This window comes from Canis aureus, chromosome 7 (genome assembly GCF_053574225.1).
Source record: "Canis aureus isolate CA01 chromosome 7, VMU_Caureus_v.1.0, whole genome shotgun sequence".
Classification (NCBI taxonomy): Eukaryota; Metazoa; Chordata; class Mammalia; order Carnivora; family Canidae; genus Canis; species Canis aureus.
The window spans coordinates 31,845,384-31,866,286 of record NC_135617.1 but is presented as its reverse complement, the minus strand read 5'-3'; the positions used below and the strand labels follow the sequence as shown (position 1 = coordinate 31,866,286).

The following is a 20,903-nucleotide window of genomic DNA, read 5'->3' as shown; positions in this document are numbered from 1 at the left end:
TCATCTTGATCTTCCATACAAAGCAGTAATATATCCTTTTTTAAAAAGTTCTTTTCACAATAAAATTAAGTAAAACAGGGTCAATTGGAAGAATAATATTTAATAATAGTGTAGATGGCACATAAACGTCACGAAAATTTGCATGGTTGTAGTTAGAATGAATGATGTCTGATAAGAAGTGATTTACCCATCCTAAAGAGCCCATTTTTAGAGTTCTGGAAACTGGATGTATACCTTTCACTGTCAAGGTGACAGAAGATGGTTCTCCATCCTTGGTATACATTAGAACTTCTAAAAAATGGTGACACCCAGAGGCATCTGGGTGGCTCAGTTAATTAAGCATTGGACTCTTGGTTTCAACTCAGGTTGTGATCTCAGGGTCATAAGATCAAGCCCTACTTAGGGCTCCAAGTTCAGGGCATGGTCTGCTTCAGATGCTTTCCCGCTTTCTCTCCTCTCCCTTCTGCTCCTCTCCCCAACCCTGCCTTTACTCTCTCTTAAATAAATAAATAAATAAATAAATAAATAAATAAATAAATAAATAAATAAAATCTTAAAAAAAAATATGGTGATACCCAGACCCAACTTCAGACCAATTAAATTAGAATCTCTGGGTGTGGGGCCCAGGAACGGGCATTGTTTAAAGCTCTCTTTGTAGGAGGGTATTGAGTGGGAAAAATTAGAGAGATAGACAAACCATGAGAGACTCCTAACTCTGGAAAACAAACAAAGGGTTGCAGAAGGGGAGGTGGGGGGGGTGGTTGGGGTAAATGGGTGACAGGCACTGAGGAGGGCACTTGATGGGATGAGCACTGGGAGTTATATGTTGGCAAATCGAACTTCAAAAAAAAAAAATGAAAAAAAAAAAACGTTCCCTTTGTAGTATGCAGCTAGAATTCAGAACCACTTGTACAAGATCTCTTCCCTTCTCTTAAGGATGATTTCTAAGATAAAGTTTTGAAATGTACATTCAAAATAAAATGTACAAGTTAGCTAATAAACAAAGGGAAGAGCAAATTCAGTTTTTATGCATTTGATTTTGAGAACTATACTCAGTTTTGACACCTTGTTCTGGAACACCCCAACCCCCCACACTAACAGCCTACGCAGGGGAAGCTGTTCCCATCCCATGAGGTTCCCATCCTAAACCCACTGGGCTCTGTAATCTTGTTACTGCCTGTGTAATGAAGAACAGATCAGTAGCAGTAATAAAAACAAGCTTCTGCTTAATCCAGTTCTTACTATATACTATCTTTTGCTACAATGCATCAATGAACATTACTGCACACACAACATTTTGCATATATTAAAGTATATGTCTGTAAGACCAAAATCTACATATGTATCTTCTTTACAAAAGTGGAATTTGAATATACATTCTTCAGCTTTTTATTTGGAAATAATCTCAAACTCAGAAAAGTTGCAAGAATGGTGCAAAAAAATTTTTTCCCGAATTATAGGAAAGTGAGTTGCTGACATGCCTTAGCTCCCAAATACTTTATTATGTATTTTCTACAAACAAGGACGTTCTCATATAACTGCAATACAGCCATCAAAATCAAGAAGTTAGCACTGATACATTATTCATTCTAGCTTTCATTCAGATTTCACCAATTATCCCAAATGTCCTTTATAGCAAAGGGATTCAGTCCAGAATCAAATGTTGGATTTAGTTTTCTCTTTAGTTTTCTCCACTCTGGAAGAGCTCCTCAGACGTTCCTTACTGTTCATGACCTTGGTACTTTTGAAGACTACAGGTCTGTTGAGGTTTCTCTGCTATTTCCCCATGATAAGATTTAGGTGTGCACTATTATGGCCTCACAGAAGTTTTGCTTCAGTCTTCTCTTCGTATGCTACCAGATGGTACACAACTTCAGTTAGTCCTATATCTGGTGGTGTAATTTTGCCTGATTAAGGAGATGTCGACCAGGCTTCTAAAGTGACTTTTTCCCCTTATAATTAATAAGTATTTTGTGGGAAGGTATTTGAAAAACCGTATATTTATCCCATTCTTCAAGCTTTCAATTCATTCATTCATACATCCATATCATCATGAACTCATGGATTTCTAGTTCATTCAATAGGTTATAGTCCTTTTGTGTCATTACTTATTCCAACGTTGACATTCTTCCAGCCTTGGTCAGTGGGAACCCACTCAAGGTGGTGTGTTATTTCATATATCATCCTTTGATCACTACCTTATTTTCTTGCATCATGAGATGTTCAGGCTCAGCTTTTTGCTTTCTCTGCCCCCAGCTCTGGTATCATCCCTTTATCCAAGGACTTTGGGATTTTTTTGACACAGAAAAGTATTTACAAACCAAAATCTAGGCACCAGATATGTTCATTACTACAGAGGTGTCACAACTTGCAGGCCTTCCCAGGGGTCAGAACTATCTGTATATGCATATACATAGACACACTCACGTGCGCACACGCATGTATATTAACATCACACTGTTTTCCTATAACTACCTCTATATTCTAAAAGCCATGAGTTCACACCAATATTCTCAATTACAATCCAAAACCCTAGGGTTCATTCCGGTCTTCTTTCCCATATCTGTAATTCTGTTCTCCAATACTGAGAACTCTGTCTCATGTTATCCTTAGTGTATTTACTAATTTTTTTTTTGTATTTACTAATTTGATGTGGGGACACCCTCTTCACTCCATTAGGACTCTGACCCTCTGTACTGAACTTCCACTGGATTTTAATGCCTTGTTCTGGGCCACACCCTCCCCCCACCCTATACATTACATCCTACTTGGGCTCTGGAGCCTTGTACCAACACGTCCCATACTATGCGAATTTCACATGCTCCTTCATTCAGCACACCTAATGCTATGCAAATTTTTAATTTTGAAGTCTTTTTCCCCAAATGCCATTCAGAGAGGCTCTTAACACCAATATAAGAGCACCTGTCTCCCTGACACCTTCTACAATGGAGTGTGTGTGTGTGTGTGTGTGTGTTTTAAAGATTGTATTTATTTATTCATGAGAGACACACAGAGAGAGAGGCAGAGACACAGGCAGAGGGAGAAACAGGTTCCATTCAGGGAGCCCGAAGTGGGACCCGATCCCAGGTCTCCAAGATCAGGCCGTGGGCTGAAGGCGATGCTAAACCATGGAGCCACCTGGGCTGCCCCTACAACGGAGTGTGTTATCACACTTTTAGTCCTTTGCTAATTTGAAAAGTGAAAAGTTCATATAGCTTCTTGTAACTCAAACTGTATTTAAAGAAAAACAAAATAATTCTACAAAACAATTAAAATTCATATTCTCATTAAAACTCACACTTATGATTCCCTTAGCATTCTTAATCTTTGATAGTAAGCATCAAACTCTTGTAAAAGGCTGAAATCCCTTCAGTTATATAATAGCATATTTTCCTGTTTAATAACTAAATTGAGTTCCAGAAACATGTTGGCCCCAGATTTAATTGAAAGGAATAGCAAATTTTAATGTCTAATGGGACAAGAAAAGTAACACATCAAAAGTCTGTTTTGACTAAAAGAGTTGTCAAATCAATAATTAATTGTACTTATGTCACTTTATCTGGGGACAAAAATTGAATTTAGAAAGGAAAAAGGCCTCATCACATGAAAATAATGGAAGGCCTAGGTCATTTGATTTTATGTCAAAGTTTTGGAGAAAGTCAGAGTGCCACAGCAAGACCTTGATCTCAGAGCAGCTCCCAGCCCACATTTTATATTAACTGGTGGTGGTCTTTATGGAGCATTGACAGTTCATTAGAAGCAGCATCGTTCACAGTGAAGCCCTTAGTACACAAGGTGCCTAATGGAAACTTATTCCATTTGCATTTACCCAGTAAGCACTACTGAAATATCTATTCAGATTTCTCTGTGCATGACCCATAGCCAGATCAGAGCAGCCTGATGCACTTATTCGGCCAGTTTTCCTCTTCTAGGCATGGCAGAGGTAGACATGTGAACTTTAACAAGTTCTAGAAATAAAATATAATATATCCCAAGGAATTATGCCACTTATATTTATAGTTAATAGAATCTTTTTTTTTAATTTTTATTTATTTATGATAGTCACACAGAGAGAGAGAGAGAGAGGCAGAGACACAGGCAGAGGGAGAAGCAGGCTCCATGCACCAGGAGCCCGACGTGGGATTCGATCCCGGGTCTCCAGGATCGCGCCCTGGGCCAAAGGCAGGCGCTAAACCGCTGCGCCACCCAGGGATCCCTAGTTAATAGAATCTTAAGAAAAAAAATCTTCATGATAGTTTAGATTTTGTATAATTTCCTAGATTTCACCAAATAACTAGAAATTGTCCAAGGCTTTCCATTTGGGGAAGCAAGAGGACATTCTTTAGTCACACCTCTGCAACTCAAATTCAGTGTGTGTCAAAAGATATTCTGGGATTTTATAAAAATTCATTTGGCCCACTCCATAGGAAGAGGGCATTCAAAAGGTTAAATTAATTTTGCTAGCTACATTGATGAGACTGAGGACCATCATCACAGCAATACCTCATTTATCCAGCATTAGTGGGTAGAACAAACTTTTCTCTGTGGATACATTTCCAGGATAGCAGAGATTCCCAGATAATTGAAATGATTTAATTTTAAATATTTTTGCTAATATTTTCTTCTAAGTGTCATCATTCAAGGGATTCTAAAAATAGAAAGTAACATTTAAAGTTTTTATTTTTCAAGTGAGGATACTAAGGCATAGTGAAGTTAAGAAATATGCCCAAGATCCCACAGTGTCCTGTCTGGAGCAAAATGAGGCAGGAGGGTCATTATAAGCCATCATCAAGCAGGTTACAGTTTCATCCACCATGACGCAAGAAGTAGGGTTGCAGGAGTCACTGAGATTAATTATGGGAGGGGTCACTAAGTGGCACAATCAAAACTCAAGGGAGTGAGGAGGAGATAGAATTGGAAAACAGTGGCATTTATTGGAGAATTTCTGCTTATCCTTTAAGCCTCTGTTTAAATGTCATGTCTGTGTGAAACCATAAATGCGTGGCCTAAAAGAGGAAGCAATGGTGAAATAAATATTTGTGTGCTCAGCACATCCAGCATTGTCTGACATATGCTAGGTACAAAAGATAGGTTAGTGGAGTAGTTCAATAAATACATGGGTAAATGATAAACAAATGAAAAATGAACACAACCGTGTAGGGATTTAAGGTCGTCTTATGGACAGCAGGGATTGGCTGAGGATGGATAGGCCTTCAGGATGACCTCTTCCCATTGTAACCTGGGTTTCCTGAGCCTTTCCAGGTGCTTCTGATTCTGTCTCATTTCTTTCAACTCAAACTCCCAGAAAGCTAAGCTTATTAAATCATAATAATTGGAAAAATAATAATTGGAAAAAATTAATAATCATAATAATTGAAAAAAACAGCAATAGAGGGCAGCCCGGGTGGCTCAGCGATTTAGCGCCACCTTCGACTTAGGACGTGATCCTGGAGACCGGGGATCTAGTCCTGCGTCTGGCTCCCTGCATGGAGCCTGCTTCTCCCTCTGCCTGTGTCTCTGCCTCTGTGTGTGTGTGTGTGTCTCTCATGAATAAATAAATAAAATATTTTAAATAAAAAAAAACAGCAATAGGATTCATTGATTCCCAGTGTGGGGTGGGGAGAGCAATGATTGATTCCTTTATTTTTTAATCAAATATTTATTGAGGGTCTACCATGTGCCTGGTGCTGTTAGAGAGTCTGAATTCAACAAAGTTCTCACGTTTGTGGATCTTATAATAAGTAGGACCAGACAATAGAGAGATGGGAATATGATAAACTATAAGCTTCTGATGAGAATGATTAAGACAAAGCAAGGTAGGGCGCTTAAAGACAGGGAGGAACTAACATTTTAGACAGCCCAGAGAAAAACATCTCTCAGAGGAGGTGGTTTTTAAGCAGAAACCTGTTTTGTCCCTTGTATATCAGACCTGCTGCTTCTTCGAGTATCAGTGCTAAGGTGGACATGTCAGGCTCGGGCAATTGGTTGGATCTGATGAATGGAAGTGAATGACCCTTCAGAAACGTTTGTCTTCCTCTTCTCCATCATCTCAGCTCTGCAAAGAATAGTATGTCCTGGTTCATGAACTTATTTACATGACTTTCATTGGAATTTTTATTAACCAACAAACAACTTTCTATTTTATCTTATCCATTGGGCAATGAATTTTAAATTGAAAGAGTTTCAGAGGCCAGTTTCACATCACTGCTTTAATTTCTTGTTTGTCAAATTGTATAGATTTCCAATGCTACAGAAAGGAAGGGCAATTGGGCAAACGAACACAGGGATGCCTGTGATTCCCTCCAGGCCTTCAGATGAATGTTCTGCAGCGGCACATAATAAACTACTTTCCTTTACCTACACAATAGATAAAAGTGGGAATTTAAGATTCTAAGTGTTGTTACCCCATTCTCTGTCCTCGGGCTCCTCCACTGCATCCCTGTCTGTATTCCATATACTCCTCTAAAAGGCAACTATGTCTAAGATGAAAACTATTTTATGTATCAGAAAAAAAAATGCAATTTAAAATACCTGGAATTATTTCAGACGCTGAAGATCCTTTAATGAATCTAGACTTGTCTCTGTTTTCAGCACCAAATAATTCAATAAGGTAAACTAAGGAATCCAATAAACGTAATTTATCTGTTTTATCACCTACATGTTGAAATAAAGTGTACAAAAATGCTTAGAGTAGATGTTAGAGCTCCTTCCTGAGGGAAGTCACATGATCTACTCTACCTCCCACAAATGCTCCTTTTTATAACCAAGAGCCATTTGTTTGCTCTTAACAGCAAATAGCACACTCCATCCTCCAAATGGCCACCTGCTCAAGCCCAGCATTTAATAAAGACTAAAATGCTGTAGTATCCAGTGATAATACAAAAGCCTTCATGAGGCTGATGGAACCAGATTATCTCAGAAAAACTATCACTGGAGTGTCAGTTTCTTAAGTGGATTAGACTGGATTGAAGCCTGTATTATAAGCTCCTCCTATTCTGGAAAAGTCTAAATCATTACAATATCTTTTATGATAAAGTTTTCTATATAGATCCTGGAAAGGAAATGAAGCACTTATTAAGTGCAATGTACCAGCCATCAGCCCAAATTTTCATCCAGTAGTTCACAGCCCAAGATCCACTTTACAGGATGCTGAAGAGTCTAATCCCTCTCAAATGTCAGTGGCAGGTTCTGGGATGAGATGTTGGAAAGTTACCTGTGATGTGAGGGACCTGTTCTCTATTTTCATTGCTTATCCTTTGGAATTTTTATTTCAGGCTGAAGAAAATGTATTTGAGGCATGCACACAACCAGCCTGTATTGGGGCTACCCACAGGAGAGACACTTGCTTGAGTGGGAAGCATGGGGTGGGAACAGGGGCCTTCTTGCCACCTAGTACGTCAGTGGTCCTCGGATTTTATCATATATCAGAATCTCCTGGAGGCCCCACCTCCAGAGTTCTGATTCAGTGGGTCTCAGAGGCTGGGGGCAGGATGGGGGCTGTGGGGAGAGGTGAGAATTGTCACGTGTAACAGATCTCCAGGAGATTATGATGCCTCTGGTCTGGGACCACACTTGGAGAACCACAGGCCCACGGCACCCTTTCAGAATCTCTCAGGAGGAGGCTGGTGGCTAGCTGGGAATAGCACCCTGGTGCCTGCTTCTCCATCTCCTTTGGTACCATTTGTTCCACTCTTACTCCCCACTGGCTGGTTTTCTCACCATCCGAGGTCCTCAGCAGTCATTGCCATCCCTAAGCTTTGGCTTTCCCCTGCCCCTGCCCAAACACCTCTCCTTCTCTTTGCCATCTCCTCACCTTCCTTCCACTCTCTGAAGTTCCTATCATATCCCATTCCCCACAAAGACTGCCTGACCCAGCCCATGCTCTCATTTTTCTCTCCTTTTCTTTAGCTCTTCTGGGTTTTGTGCTCTGCAACAAGTCTCGCTTCAGACTGATTCATGGGCTTTTCCCTCTTCAGCTATTGTAAGCTGCTTGCAGGCAGGGCCTATTCACACAATTACCATTGGAATTTTTATTAACTAACAAACAACTTTCCATTTTATCTTATCCATTAGGCAATGAATTTTAAATTGAAAGAGTTTCAGAGTCCAGTTTCATATCACTGCTTCACAGTTGTAATGGTATTTAATGTATCGAGTGTTTACCATGTGTAAGGCATGGCACCAAGCACTTTCCTTGTATTGACCTATGAGGTATCCCTTCCACAAGTGAGGAAAACTGAAGAACAGAGAGAGTGAACAATTTGTTTAAAGTAACACACACAGGTAATACTTTCTGGGGCCAGAACGTAAGCCCTGGCTGCCTCACGACCCATTGGTCATGAGGGGCCTTTGGCACCTCATGAAAATCACTCAGCAAAGTACCTGACTCCATAGTGCTGTGAGCACTCTGTAAGTCTGTAAGTGGCAGCCATGGTCCCAGAGGGGAGTGCTGACTCCCAGGTGGTCACTGAGATTGCTGAGCAGACACACAGCCTAACTTGTCTTCTGATCATTTTATCTCAGCCAATGCCTTTGGCATTGTTCTGAGCACACACAGATGATGTTCACAGACTAGACTGTGTAGAGTGGCTTTCCAAATAGTCAATTATTTTGCACCATGCTATTCACCATCTATTATCCTATCCCATATTTGAATGAGTGGGACAGACTTGTGAGGGTGCCCCATGCTCACTAAACAATCTTTATGCTTTAAGATTCACTGCTCATTTGGCCTCTTAATAGCCTGGGACTTAGCACAGCAGGGCATGCAGCATATTCCAACTACCAGATGTGAGGGCAGAAAATAAAATATTATGCCAAGATAACTTATTTACGACCATATTCATAGCACTATCTTTAAAAATTGAACCAAAATGGGTAATATCAAGTACAAATAATTGTATGAAAACATTTGCTTTGAAAACTGTACAATAGGCAGTCATTGTCTTGCTATTCTTTTGCTCAAAAGGAGATCCTTTTTTTCTTTTGTCAAATCTCTTTATTCCCCTTAGATGAACGTATTTATCAGTGCACTGATAGGCTAGACTATTATGTGGATAGGGTGTCCTCTATTTAATGTAAGAAGCTCTAACATTTGTAGTTCAATGAATAACACACACGATTTATCACATATCAAAATTCGGAATATACTATGTAGCCGTGCTAGCCAATATACTAATTTATCCTCATAGGGAATCTACTTATCTAACTGAGACTTTTCCCCCATGAAGCATTGAAGTATACTCTTCCAGGGACTCCTGTTTTCTTCTGTTTAAACGATAGAAAATAATCTCACAAGCAGAAAGCACTTAACTCAAAACCTTGGAGACCCCGTTTCAATCTGCATCACCCTGCCATCACTGTGAGGACCAACGTGCTAATGCAGACAAATGGGCTTTGCTGACAGTGGGTGTCATTGGCTGCACATCAGCTCCCCTGGGCCAGGTACATGGACACCAGCGTAAGCGATGTTGGAGTAGTTGGGTGAGCGACATCAGGAGGATGGTGGGGGGATGCGCCTCTAAGCGAGAACAGGTGTAAAGGAGGTGGCTTGCCCCAATCCTGGCTGGCGCTGTCCAGACCAGGGTAGAAGCTCCGATTCTAGCAGAAGCTTTCACTCAAAGATGCAGTGAGGGTTGTGCTGCAAATGCCAGGCCCTGAGAACCGGGGCTCCAGTCTGAGAGTCTGAGAACCGGCTAGTGGGCAGTCAAAGATGTTGCCTGCAGGACCATGTTTTTGGTCTCATTTACTAAGAAGAACATCCTCAGCAGCCTTTCAACCTAGCCTACCACCACACACACACACACACACACACACACACACACACACACTCACACACGAGATGGTCCTTCCCCAATCACCTATGCTGATGTGTGAGAGGGATAGGGAAAATAATGAGTGATTGACCCCAAACTTCATGTCCCTTAACACTCTCCCTCTCATCTCCATACTCAATTATTTTACCAGCGCTTCCAGCAAGTCATAACCTTGTGGATTTACCCAAACTGGCTTCTCCAGGCCTCTGACTGCCCAGTGCTTTCTTCTGTCGGCAGGAAATGAAGGAATGTAGGAAGTTCCTGGAACCCCTGCACTGAGGGATTGCAGATTTCTCTCTGGAGGCTTCCTGGAGGCTGGGTCCCTAAGTGGGCCTCTCCTCTTAACCAAAGCATCAGGCTCTCTCTAGAAACACCGCAGTCCTTGGTACAGAATACATTTAGTTTCTGGTCAATTAGCTGTTCTTTCTCCCTCATCCCAGGCTTATCTTAGAAAAGCAGGTTAGCTCTAAATGTGATGATCATGAGGGGAAAAGTGCGTAGGTGCGAACGCCATGTGTAAATTTAGAAGCATTGCCACCTTCCTCCAAAGCTATTTCTTCCTTCTTAAATCAAGAGAAGAAAGTTTGTTAATTTCTTGGTTGAAATCGTTTCTGTCATTTTAGTGTGTACTTAAGGCTGCTGCAAGCAAATGTGTAGCTTTTTACTGAATTGTATCAGCTTTTAGAGCTGCAGATTTCAGAAAGCTGCTCCAGATCTCAAGCTTCTAAAGAAAGTGCCAGTGAGATCGATGCTGCTATATCTGGCTCCAGCGTCAGATCCCAGGCGCCTGAGTGAGTTTTGAGCAAGAAATTATTTAATAGGGGGATAAAAGCCTCCATTTCTGCCCAATTCACTGATTATCAAATGCTTTTGCCAGGTTATCTTGTCCTTGGTGTAATTTAAAGAGAATTGTTATCAATTGCTCTTTGCTTTTGTTTTGATCTGACTTCCTATTAATATATGGGTGAGAGTGGCTGGGTGGTCTGTTAACAGCCTGGTTTCTTCATAATACCTATGCCCTCCCCCATAATTCTCTTCTGTGTCTCAGAGGAAAACCAAGAACCTCATTCCGCAGAAGCTCTTTCCCTTTGCTCCTCCAGTTTAGACTTGGCCAGTGAAGAGAGACATGAAAATGGAGAAGCCAGTTTTCCTTGGCACCAGCTGCAGGCAGGCATCACTTGGATCCTTGGTATATGTGTTTGTGGGTGGGTGGGGAGGTCTTGAGAAACATCCACCAAGGGCAGCTTAATCACTTCAGCAGCTGCAATTTCGCTTGAGATTTCCTGCACTTTCACGTGTCCGCAGAGCCACATTCTGCCCCTTACCTACCCAGCCCTTCTAATGGTGTGTAAGCCTTAACGCCTCTCTCAAATCTCAGTGAAAAACCTACCATGGCTTCTTTTTCCATGATTGAACCCTGATACGGGGGCAGAGGGTTCATTTTGTCATGCAGCTCTTTCCTTATAATTCCTACAAACAGGTAGGAATTCAAGTATTTCTTAAATTCACATAACTTACATTTCAGTGTCTTAAATACTGGGGGCACACATCAAAGATAAAGTCCTCACCTTCCAATAATTCCAAATAAAATGGAGATACAATGATGGCCATGCAGACATGGAAATGCGTGTGTAAGCACAACAACTTAAAATGTGTTCCAAGGGAAGATTTGATCAGGGAACCTGTTGGAAGCATGGAAATCATTTAAGTTTGTCTTTCTTTCCAAAATCTTCTGCCAGAAATGTTCAGTGGATATCGTTCCCAGATAAATGCTGTCCTCCCCGACTGCATTCCTGAGCTGCTCTGACATACCATCCTGCCAGGGGCAGTTTTAGCACCTGTCACTGTGTGCCCAGGACAAGGGAGGAGGGAGGCCTGTGAGCACAAAGATGTGGGTTTAATTTTCTATGGCTTCTGGCATATTCACAGGGGACTCTTCGGAAGAACTGAGGGGTGAAAATAGTGGCCATGAGTAATTCCATAAAAGGGGCATCTGTCAGAAAGATTGGAGCTTCAGGAGACAGAAGGCTCTCCCTCAAATAGGCTAAAACTACAAGGAATGGAAGGTGTGCACAGAGGTAACCCAAGTTACTCCCACCTGTGCTGCTGTCCTCAGCATCCATTCCATTCTCAGGATCTCCTCCTTATGGAAGGAAGATGGCTGCAGCCTTCCCAAGTGAGACACACAGAAACAAAACACCACTGAGTCGCAAAAGGGGAGCATGGCTTCCGGTGCTTATTTTCTTAGAAACAAGGACAACTTTCCCCAATGTCCCTTCAACACACTGGCCAGAAGTGGGTCACAAGCCCATTCTAAAATCTGTCATTGGAGAGAGAATAGGACCAGACAAACTGGCTTAAGGTTCAGTTTGAACCCTAGACCTAGGAATAGGTCCCCACCTTTTTGTCACGAGGGAGTGGGCTACTTTGTCACAAAGGAGTGGGCCACTGCTGGATCTTTGGGCAATAAGAAATGAGGCAACATCCATTGGCTTTTCGAGAAATGGGTCAATTAGGGTAACTACTCATTGTAAAAAGAAGCCAGGAGGAACCCCAAAGCTTGGCAGGGGTCTGCTTTTCTTGACGCCTACAGATCTTTGGGGAGCTTTCATAGGACTCACACCTTATTTTGCAACACCACATACAACTGTACTTGAATTACATTGTACTTCATATATATTTGCACTCAGTTATTTCTGAAATTCAACTTTCAATCCTGATTTTCATAGAAGGAATACTTCTTTACCATGACAAAGTCATTGTCAGAAGAGAAGCTCAGCATGGGACTGAGGTCACAGAAATAGGAGTCCATCTTCAGTAACCTCCACATGTTGGCTTTGGTCTATTTTTCTCTCATATCATGTAATCCAGGTGCCAGCCGGGAGGCCAAGGTTATGAATGGAAGTGGAAGGTCCACAGATGGACCTGCTGGGGTGATCCAGCCTATCACTGGAGCATTTTTCTTGAACATTTCTTGAACATTCTTGAAACTCCAGCAAGGCTGGGGCTAGGTTTTCACCATTAGTATAGCTGGAGCAAGCTGAACCCCATGGTTACGAGTATTTCAGGTTTCAAGATAGAGAGACAACCAGAAAACATTCCTATCACGAAGATTATCCATACAGAGACCTTTCCACAAAACGAGACAATACCAATCCCAACAGACCTGGAGATGACCTGGTCCAGTGTTTACTAGATATTATTAGGTGTTCTGCAAAAGCAGAGGTCTCATAATTAATTGTGTTAGGGAAATGCTAGGTTAAACAAGGTTAAACAGGCTCATTTACTTCATGACCTCCCAGAGCCTTTGATATGGTGCCATAAATTGTGGTTCTCCAAAAGAGAATATTATATTCACTGTTTCCCAAACATATTTGATCACAGAATACAAACAGGAATATAGTAAGACTGATCTATGGGAATCACTTTGGGAAATGTTGGTGCAGGCCCTTTATTTTACAGATAAATCAACTGAGGACCTGCTAGCTGAGGGCACTTGTGTGAAGTCACCTATTAGGGGCACCTGGGTGGCTCAGCAGTTGAGCATCCGTCTTTGGCTCAGGGCATAATCCCAGGATCTTGGGATCAAGTCCCACATCAGGCTCCCCACAGGGAGCCTGCTTCTCCATCTGACTGTGTCTCTCATGAATAAAGAAATAAAATCTTTAAAGAAAAACAATAAAGTCACGTATTAGCCAGATCCTTCAGGAAGCAGAATTATCAAAAGAGTTCAAAATAAAAATCAAAAAGTAATTCACTGAATATGGGCAGAATTAGGGAAACCAACACGTGTGGCGCAACACCCAGGACCAAACAGGAGCAAGAAGCCATTGCCACCCAACCCTGAAGGGAAAGGGAAGGAATTGGACTATTGGAACTCAGCTAAGAGCTGGAGCCACAGCAGTAGGGCCGCCAGTCAAAACTGCCATGTGGCAGGGATGAGGGGGATAAATGCATGCCCTCAACCTCCATATCCTCCCATCCTCGCATTGGCCAAACCCGGCTGGAAGCCAGAAGGCCAAGAGCCTTGATGCCATCTGTAGAAGTCAGCCTTCCAGCATAGAACCAAGCAGAGAAAAGCCAATGATGTATCCGTGTGGCACATGAGGAATGACCAGCACAATCACACAGCTAGGTTTTCTATTTTTTTCATTTTTAAAAATGTTTACTTAACGTGTTTCATAAACTTATTTGAGTTTGCTTCATACAAATTTTTTTAAAGATTTAACTTACTTATTCATGAGAGACAGAGTGAGAGAGGCAAAGACATAGGCAGAGGGAGAAGCAGGCTCCCTGCAGGGAGCCTCATACAAGACTCGATCCCAGGATCCTGGGATCGTGACCTGAGCTGAAAGCAGATAGATGCTCAATGGCTGAGCCACTCAGGCGTCCCTGCTTCATACAGTTTAATGCAAGATGATATGCCAATTATATCTCAATAGAAATGGGCAAAACTCAATGCCATGTAAAACAGAACCAAGATAAAACTGAAAATATAAAGCAGTGGTTCTCAAACTGTAGCGTGGGGACCTCTGGGGGTCCCCTAAGGCCTTTTTAGTTCTTCAAGGCCCAGTTATAATAATGCTCTGATGCTATTTACCTTTTTATTTTCATTCTCTCACAAGTGAATGGTGAGGTTTTCCAGAGACTTCCTGATGAGTGATGATGTCATTTTTTGACAGCTAATGGAATGTGTGCTTGTGGATTCTCATGTTCTAAAGTCACTCTGTTTTACTTTCAATTACAGTAGATGATAAACATTACCCAAAATCTCCTTGAGGTTTCAGTAACTTTGGATAAAAGGGGTCCTGAGAATGAAATGTCAGAGTACTGCCAATGTGGAGGTAGTGAAGGGACCAGATGTGCCCAGGTACTTGAAAGGAACTATTCTTCATGTTAACCACCAAATCTGCTCTCAAGTCTTCTGGCAGCAAAGCCTGTAGGAAACAAGGGTTACATATAATTCATCGCTAGAGCCAGGATGTGACTTAGGTACATTTTCTAGCAACAAAGTGCAAGAAGATTTTGAATGTAGGCCATGTACAAAGATCTATCTATGTAAATAGTGATATGAAGGATACCAGATAATAAAAACAACAAAAATATTTTTATTACAAGGGTGGTGTATTAGTTCTCTATTACTGCATAACAAATTACCTCACTATTAGGAGGCTAGAACAACACCCACTTATTATTTCATACCTTCTGTGAGTCAAGAATCTGGGCATAACCTAACTGGGTTTTCTGCTCGGGGCCTCACAAGGCTGAAATCAGTGTTGGCTGGGCTGTATTCTCATCTGGAGGCTCAATTAGGAAAGGACGTGCTCCCTTGAATTGTTGTTGTTGGCAGAATTTATTTCCTTGTGGCTGTAGAATTCATGGCAGCTTGCCCCTTGAAAGCAAGCAATGGAGAGATGCTACTTTAAGTCTCTAACTTGAGGGAAGGCCCAGAGACTTTTTTAAAGGGCTTGCTTAATTAGGCCAGGCCCACACAGGATAAATTTCCTTTTGTTTAACTTGTAAAGTCAACTGATAAAACTGCATGTTAACTATACTGGAATTAAAATGAAAAATTAAAACAAAAATAGAATAAAAAAAATAAAGTCAACTGATTAACAACCTTAATTATATCTGTAAAATCCCTTCACCTTTGCCATATAAAATAATCACAGGAGTGGTATCCCACACTTTTGCCATATTCTATTGGTAAATGCAGATCACAAGTTCCACCTACACTCACGGTGAGGGAGTTAAGGACATGACTCATGAGCAGTCACCCTATGGTGTGTCTGCCATGGGTGGGAACAGATTCAACCATAATTAGAAGCATTTTAAAACACATACCAAGGAGTTAGTACAAGGGCACAATGGAACCCCTGAGCAAAGACCTTGGAAAGAGTATCTTTTCCAGCAAGAGTCTACATATGTGAACAGACTTTGAAGCAAAACACTGGGATGAAAATTCAAACTTACTTCCTCGGGCAAATGAAATAGTAACAAGAAGATGATGTAAAAGATGATGACTCAGAATCAAAATAAATCTGCACTAGTATCCTACAATTCTGCTACTCTAGTCTAATCATCATTGGCTAATACAAACCATACCATGAAAGCTAACCAGAATCAAAGATCATTATCCGGAAGGGCAAGCGGATGTATATGTGTTTTTTAATCCCTAATATACATCTTCAAATTTTTTAGACCATATTTTGGTATTTTCCAAAACTCTCTTCCTGAAAACTGTTGAAAGAAAAGCCAACAGGATATGGAATAGCCTACAGCTGGAATGGACAATTTAAGGGATTTTCTAGAAATAGACTAGCCTGTGATTTGAAGGTGATAAAGATAGTTGGATGAGGCCACTATTGGATGAGGCCCTGATACAGGAACAAAACCTGTAGAATTAATCAGGGGAGCTAGTCCATCAAGAAGGGGGAAGATCACCATTTGTGAAGATGTAATTGGTAGAGAGGCTCACCATGCTTTCCTCAAAAATTCTGACTGAAGCAGATGAAGAGGAGAACCCTCCCAAAGGGTCAAAATCCTAATCCTAGTTGTCTTTGTTACTTACCAGGGCCCTCTGAGATGTGAGGCTGGACTGTCCCTCAGATGGGGAAAAAGAGAGGAGAGAGAGTGGAGGGGAGGGTGTCCCCTCACTAGGGACCCCTTGGAAGGAAGGCAGAGAGCCTCAAAGGCAGACTTGACCCACTTTAAATGTTACCCACAGTGGCTAGTCATTTTTGTTCTAAATAATTTGCTGATGGCAAAGTGGATATTTTCCCAACAATGTTCAGGAAATAGAAAACATAAAATTCCATCTGATTTTCACTATATCCTATAATTTAAGTCAGTCTGGATGCATTTGTATTCTTCTATTTCCCCTTCACTTTTTCTGGTATGGCTTAAATGTAATCAAGTAAAACCAATCGCTTAAGTATAATCAAGTAAAACCAATACCAAATATTAACAGAACCATTTTTAAGAAACTCAGTTATAAGATGGACCCTGGCAAAGATTTTAAAGCCTGAAATAAAATTTATTAATGACAATAATCATTATTTAGAATTTGAATTCACAGGCACATTACCATGATACCTTGAAAGGAATTTACATTAGTTGATTGGCTATTTTTAACATAAACAAATGTAAAAAATGCAATGATAAGTAGGAATATGGTACAATTTTGTAAAAGAATAAATCAAAACTTAAGAATACAACAAAACAAAAGAATAAGTACGATGATGTTTTCCTGGCATTTCTATAGAGAGTGGAAGATAATCTGTTAATCTGCTTCTCTCTCAGTCCCACATACTTTTATTTGCCTCCATGTCTATCAAAAATTTCTAAAAACCACTCTAAGATTGGTTATCTTAATGACTTTTGCCCTCTCTCGATTTAAATGTGTTTTTTCAAAACAGCAGCTATGGGGCTCAAGGCAGGTGAATTAGTTATAATAAGGCAGCTCCAGTAATTAAATTATTGTGCTGCCACCCCTAGAGCTGTAATTTGAAAGGATGAAAGCTTAATTTTTCCATCAACAAAGTCAGTTTCATCCAAGCTGTTCTTCAGAGTGCCATATGCATTTAAAAATTACATGTTTAAATTAATCAGAAGAAAATGGAATTTAAACCCCTCATCACAATAACATGGATGGATTGTAAATTTATGGAGCATTTTCACTATAGAAAACGAAGTCCATTGAAAACGTATCTAGAAGTCATCAGGCAAACAGAGCAGCACAGATATAAAATACCCACTGTGTGAGCGTAAAGCCGAAAAGTCTCTGATAAATTAGAGGAAAGAGCAGCTGAACCGTCCTCACCGTGGCTTATCTGTTCAACCTACCAAGGAAAGAAAGTTAGCATTAATTGGTACCCTCAACGCTCTCTCAAAGGAATAGGCACTTAGAGCAATTAAGTCAGATGTGGAAAAACAGCTCTGCATTGAGAGCTGACAGCAGGACTCGGGCACAATATACATAATGAGTGGCTGAGGATTTTAATGGATGGAGGCTTGGAGACTAATGGACAATTAATGTAAAACAGATGACTTCCCTCGGAGATGACAGTCTTTTGAAAGGCGCTTCACCTGCTGCTCAAACAAATGCTGCTAAAATGAAATGATAAAAGGAACATGGTCTTATTTAGCTGAGCTACAGTGAGTCTGTGTGTCCCTGCTTTGTCCTTGAATATTCTCAAAAACCAGGTCAGGAACGGCCCAGTTCCTGCAGCTGGTGATGCAAGCCCCCTCCCTGGGTCTCCCTACCCTGTCCTGGGTGGCCAGAGATTGCAGGGCTCTGTTTTCCACAGAACTTCCCCGGGGGGTGGGGGTGGGGGTGGGGGGGCAGTGGAGAGAGAGGGCACAAAATAGTGTTAACAGCCTGACTTTGACAATAAACCTCCCCAACATGAGAATTGCAGTAAATGCATACTGAAGCATCTCTTAGAAATTTTAAAACACAGTTTCCTCTCGGCTAAGCCATTTTAGTCTGTGCTCACTAAAGTCAGAGAGCCGGAGTCCTTCCTGTTTGTGCCTTAAAACCACAGACAGCATCCCCCTGAGAAGCGGTCGCGTACCCAAAGCATATACTTAAGTCAATTGTCTGGAAAGAGAATCCATTCCCTATAGAAATAATGCTGCAATGATATTTAAATTCCCATGTGATCCCCTGCAAAGTCTATTTAACCCAGAGTGAGGCTTTCCGCACATCACCTGAGCCTTGGATCACAGGGAGAGGAAAGTGGGTGTTTTTCCCTCTTTCTTAGCGGGAAATGGGATCGAACTGAGCTATAATTTTGAGATATAAGCTAATCCTTGACAATTTTCTATCTTCTAACAGCCCTTCCCTGTGCTCACCCCTCAGGAAATCAGTGCCTTTATGTAACATAAGCCACCAGGCGTTCCACCTCGACCCCCACCCCTAAATGTATCTATTTTAGTAATCTTCCACTCCTTCTCTAATATTCCTTCCATTTTTCATAACAGTGTATCTCTCCTGGAAGTTAGAGGTGAGCAGCCCGCGCGGGCTCACTCACCTGCCTGCGGGATGGCCCGGACACTGAGAAGTCTCTGCCTGTGCGAAATAAAACAAACCGCTTCTCATACCACCGGTATCTCTAATTGGCAGAATTTCTGCGAGAAAAGCCAAGTGAAATTTTCAGGTAGCTGAGCAATCCCATTTCTGAGTATCTAATTAAAAAGTATCTCCCTATGCAGGAGAAGCGTGCACGGGTATTTGTTAGGGCGGCGAAAGGCAGAAGCCACCTGAATGTCAACTGGAAAATGCCTCCCGTGTCGTGCACTCACAGGGCGCGGTGCGTGTCCACTAGGAAATTGGACAAAGTCACCCTTTGTTCACAGCCTGACTGGATTTCGGCCCCAGGTGTTGGGCAAGATTCGCACAGCTGTGCAGAGAAGCCCTGCCCCTTGCCTCTCCCGAGTGAGTGAACTCAGAGCTGTCGCAGCGACCCGAACTTCATTTGAAGCCTCAAATACTTCGTACATGTGGAGCGTGTTTTTACAAGTCAGAAATCCAGGCCGTGGGTGGGGAGTTTTCTCAAAGTTGGGTAGGCCAGAAATATCTGTTTTCTTCAAATCACATTACATCCGACCGTCATCCCCTACACTGCTGAACTAGCAAGAAATTCAGTTATTTGTGTCCTCTCCTCCCAGGATTTAGGTAAAAATCTGGAAGGCTTATTTGGAGTCCAGAAAATTAGTGAGTCTCACTGTGTCACGCATGGTTTGGATTGTCACTGCCCAAGGTCCATCTAAGGAGTGGGCTCTCCTGGTGCTGGGCCAAGTAGGTCTTCTTCAAGCCTCATCCTCACCTGAGCTCAATCCTGCCCCTGGGGAGGACCTGGTCCTGAGCCTCAGGAAATTCAGGATCTATAGAATTCCATGTTTTCCCTGGGTTTGGGGAATGTCCTTTCCCTCAGTTTCAAGAGCTTCTCATGTTCCCTCAACAGGCACATTTGCCCATCCCTTCCCCACACAAATATATACACACTCCCCAGCATGATCTTTTCAATAAGCTCAGGCTTCTGAAAGAGAAGGGAGGGAAGAAACCCTTCTCCAGGGAAGGAAGGTTACCTTAACACCATAGTTCTCAAATGCATGGGGTCCTAGCCTGTAGCATCTCCGTTAAAGTTAGGTTTATGGTTTGAAATGCCAATCCCTGAACTCCTCCCTGGCCTTGTTGCATTAGAAACCCTCGGAGCAGGGCCCAGCATGCTGTGTTGTGACCACTGCTGGAGCCTTAAAGCAATTCTGGGCTCTCTGCTTAGACCCCCAACAACCACCCAGAAGCAAAAGATCTTCAAGTCCTGGTTACCTCCTTTATATGGGGGAGGAAAAGAAGAGAGGTAAAAACAAAACACGTCTCATTGTTTCCCATGCTTCTACAGCAATAAAATAACAAAATAAATACCTTAATTATCTCTCCCCTTTTATAAAGCACAATGTAAAGCCTGGATTGACAAAGAATGAAGGAAACCTGAGAACTCATCAGATCCTCACCTCTCCAACAATCTTCACCCCCACCTTCCAGGTTTAAAAATTCAGGAGGCTTTATCCTGAAAAAAAAAAAAAAAGCATGCTGAGAAATAAAGGTCAAGTGTTCAGACTAGGCTGTTCCACATCTCCATGGAATGTAGAAACGTGTGAACACCCTCAGAATTTCAATTGGGTCTCCTTTTGCAAGGATTTTTATACTAACCAAGGTGGAAACAGTAATAAAGAATTCCGTACCCTCCCCCAATATATTATACCCGATAATGATAATTTTTATTGCATCATCTTATTTCAACTTTCTTGTAAGGCTTGATTCATGCAAAAGTGGAGAGTCATTCTCGTTCTTAAGCCCAATTAAATCACCATTTCCTGATTCATCCTCCTGCTGCCCCAGATACTTCCAACACATTTCAGACCTGAAATTTTCTGAACTGCTTCTTTTCCAAGTCATTTTAAGAACCTAGCATTAAAACATAATTACATGACTGAAAATACTTTTGAAGACTGCTCAGTGAGACTTGTTTTAATAGTGAGGTTTCCGAACTGCATGCCTCAGAGGACGATTTCCTGAGCTGT

At 41.6% G+C, this 20,903-nt stretch overlaps 1 long non-coding RNA gene across 5 annotated transcripts in view; it reads right to left on the bottom strand.

The window, feature by feature from the left end:
• Positions 1 to 14,293: 14,293 nt before the first annotated feature.
• The window catches only part of LOC144317219 (uncharacterized), a 52,953-nt gene continuing 46,343 nt past the window's right edge, over positions 14,294 to 20,903 (bottom strand). For 2 of the 5 annotated variants that reach the window (XR_013383162.1, XR_013383161.1), the window contains exons 8-10: positions 20,334 to 20,389; positions 17,573 to 17,656; positions 14,294 to 14,752 (exon numbers count right to left, since the gene is read on the bottom strand). This is a non-coding gene — a long non-coding RNA (uncharacterized LOC144317219). Of the gene's footprint in view, positions 14,753 to 14,938; positions 15,208 to 17,572; positions 17,657 to 20,333; positions 20,390 to 20,903 lie in introns of those variants that run through there. The other 3 variants (XR_013383164.1, XR_013383163.1, XR_013383165.1) reach the window with 2 other exon arrangements.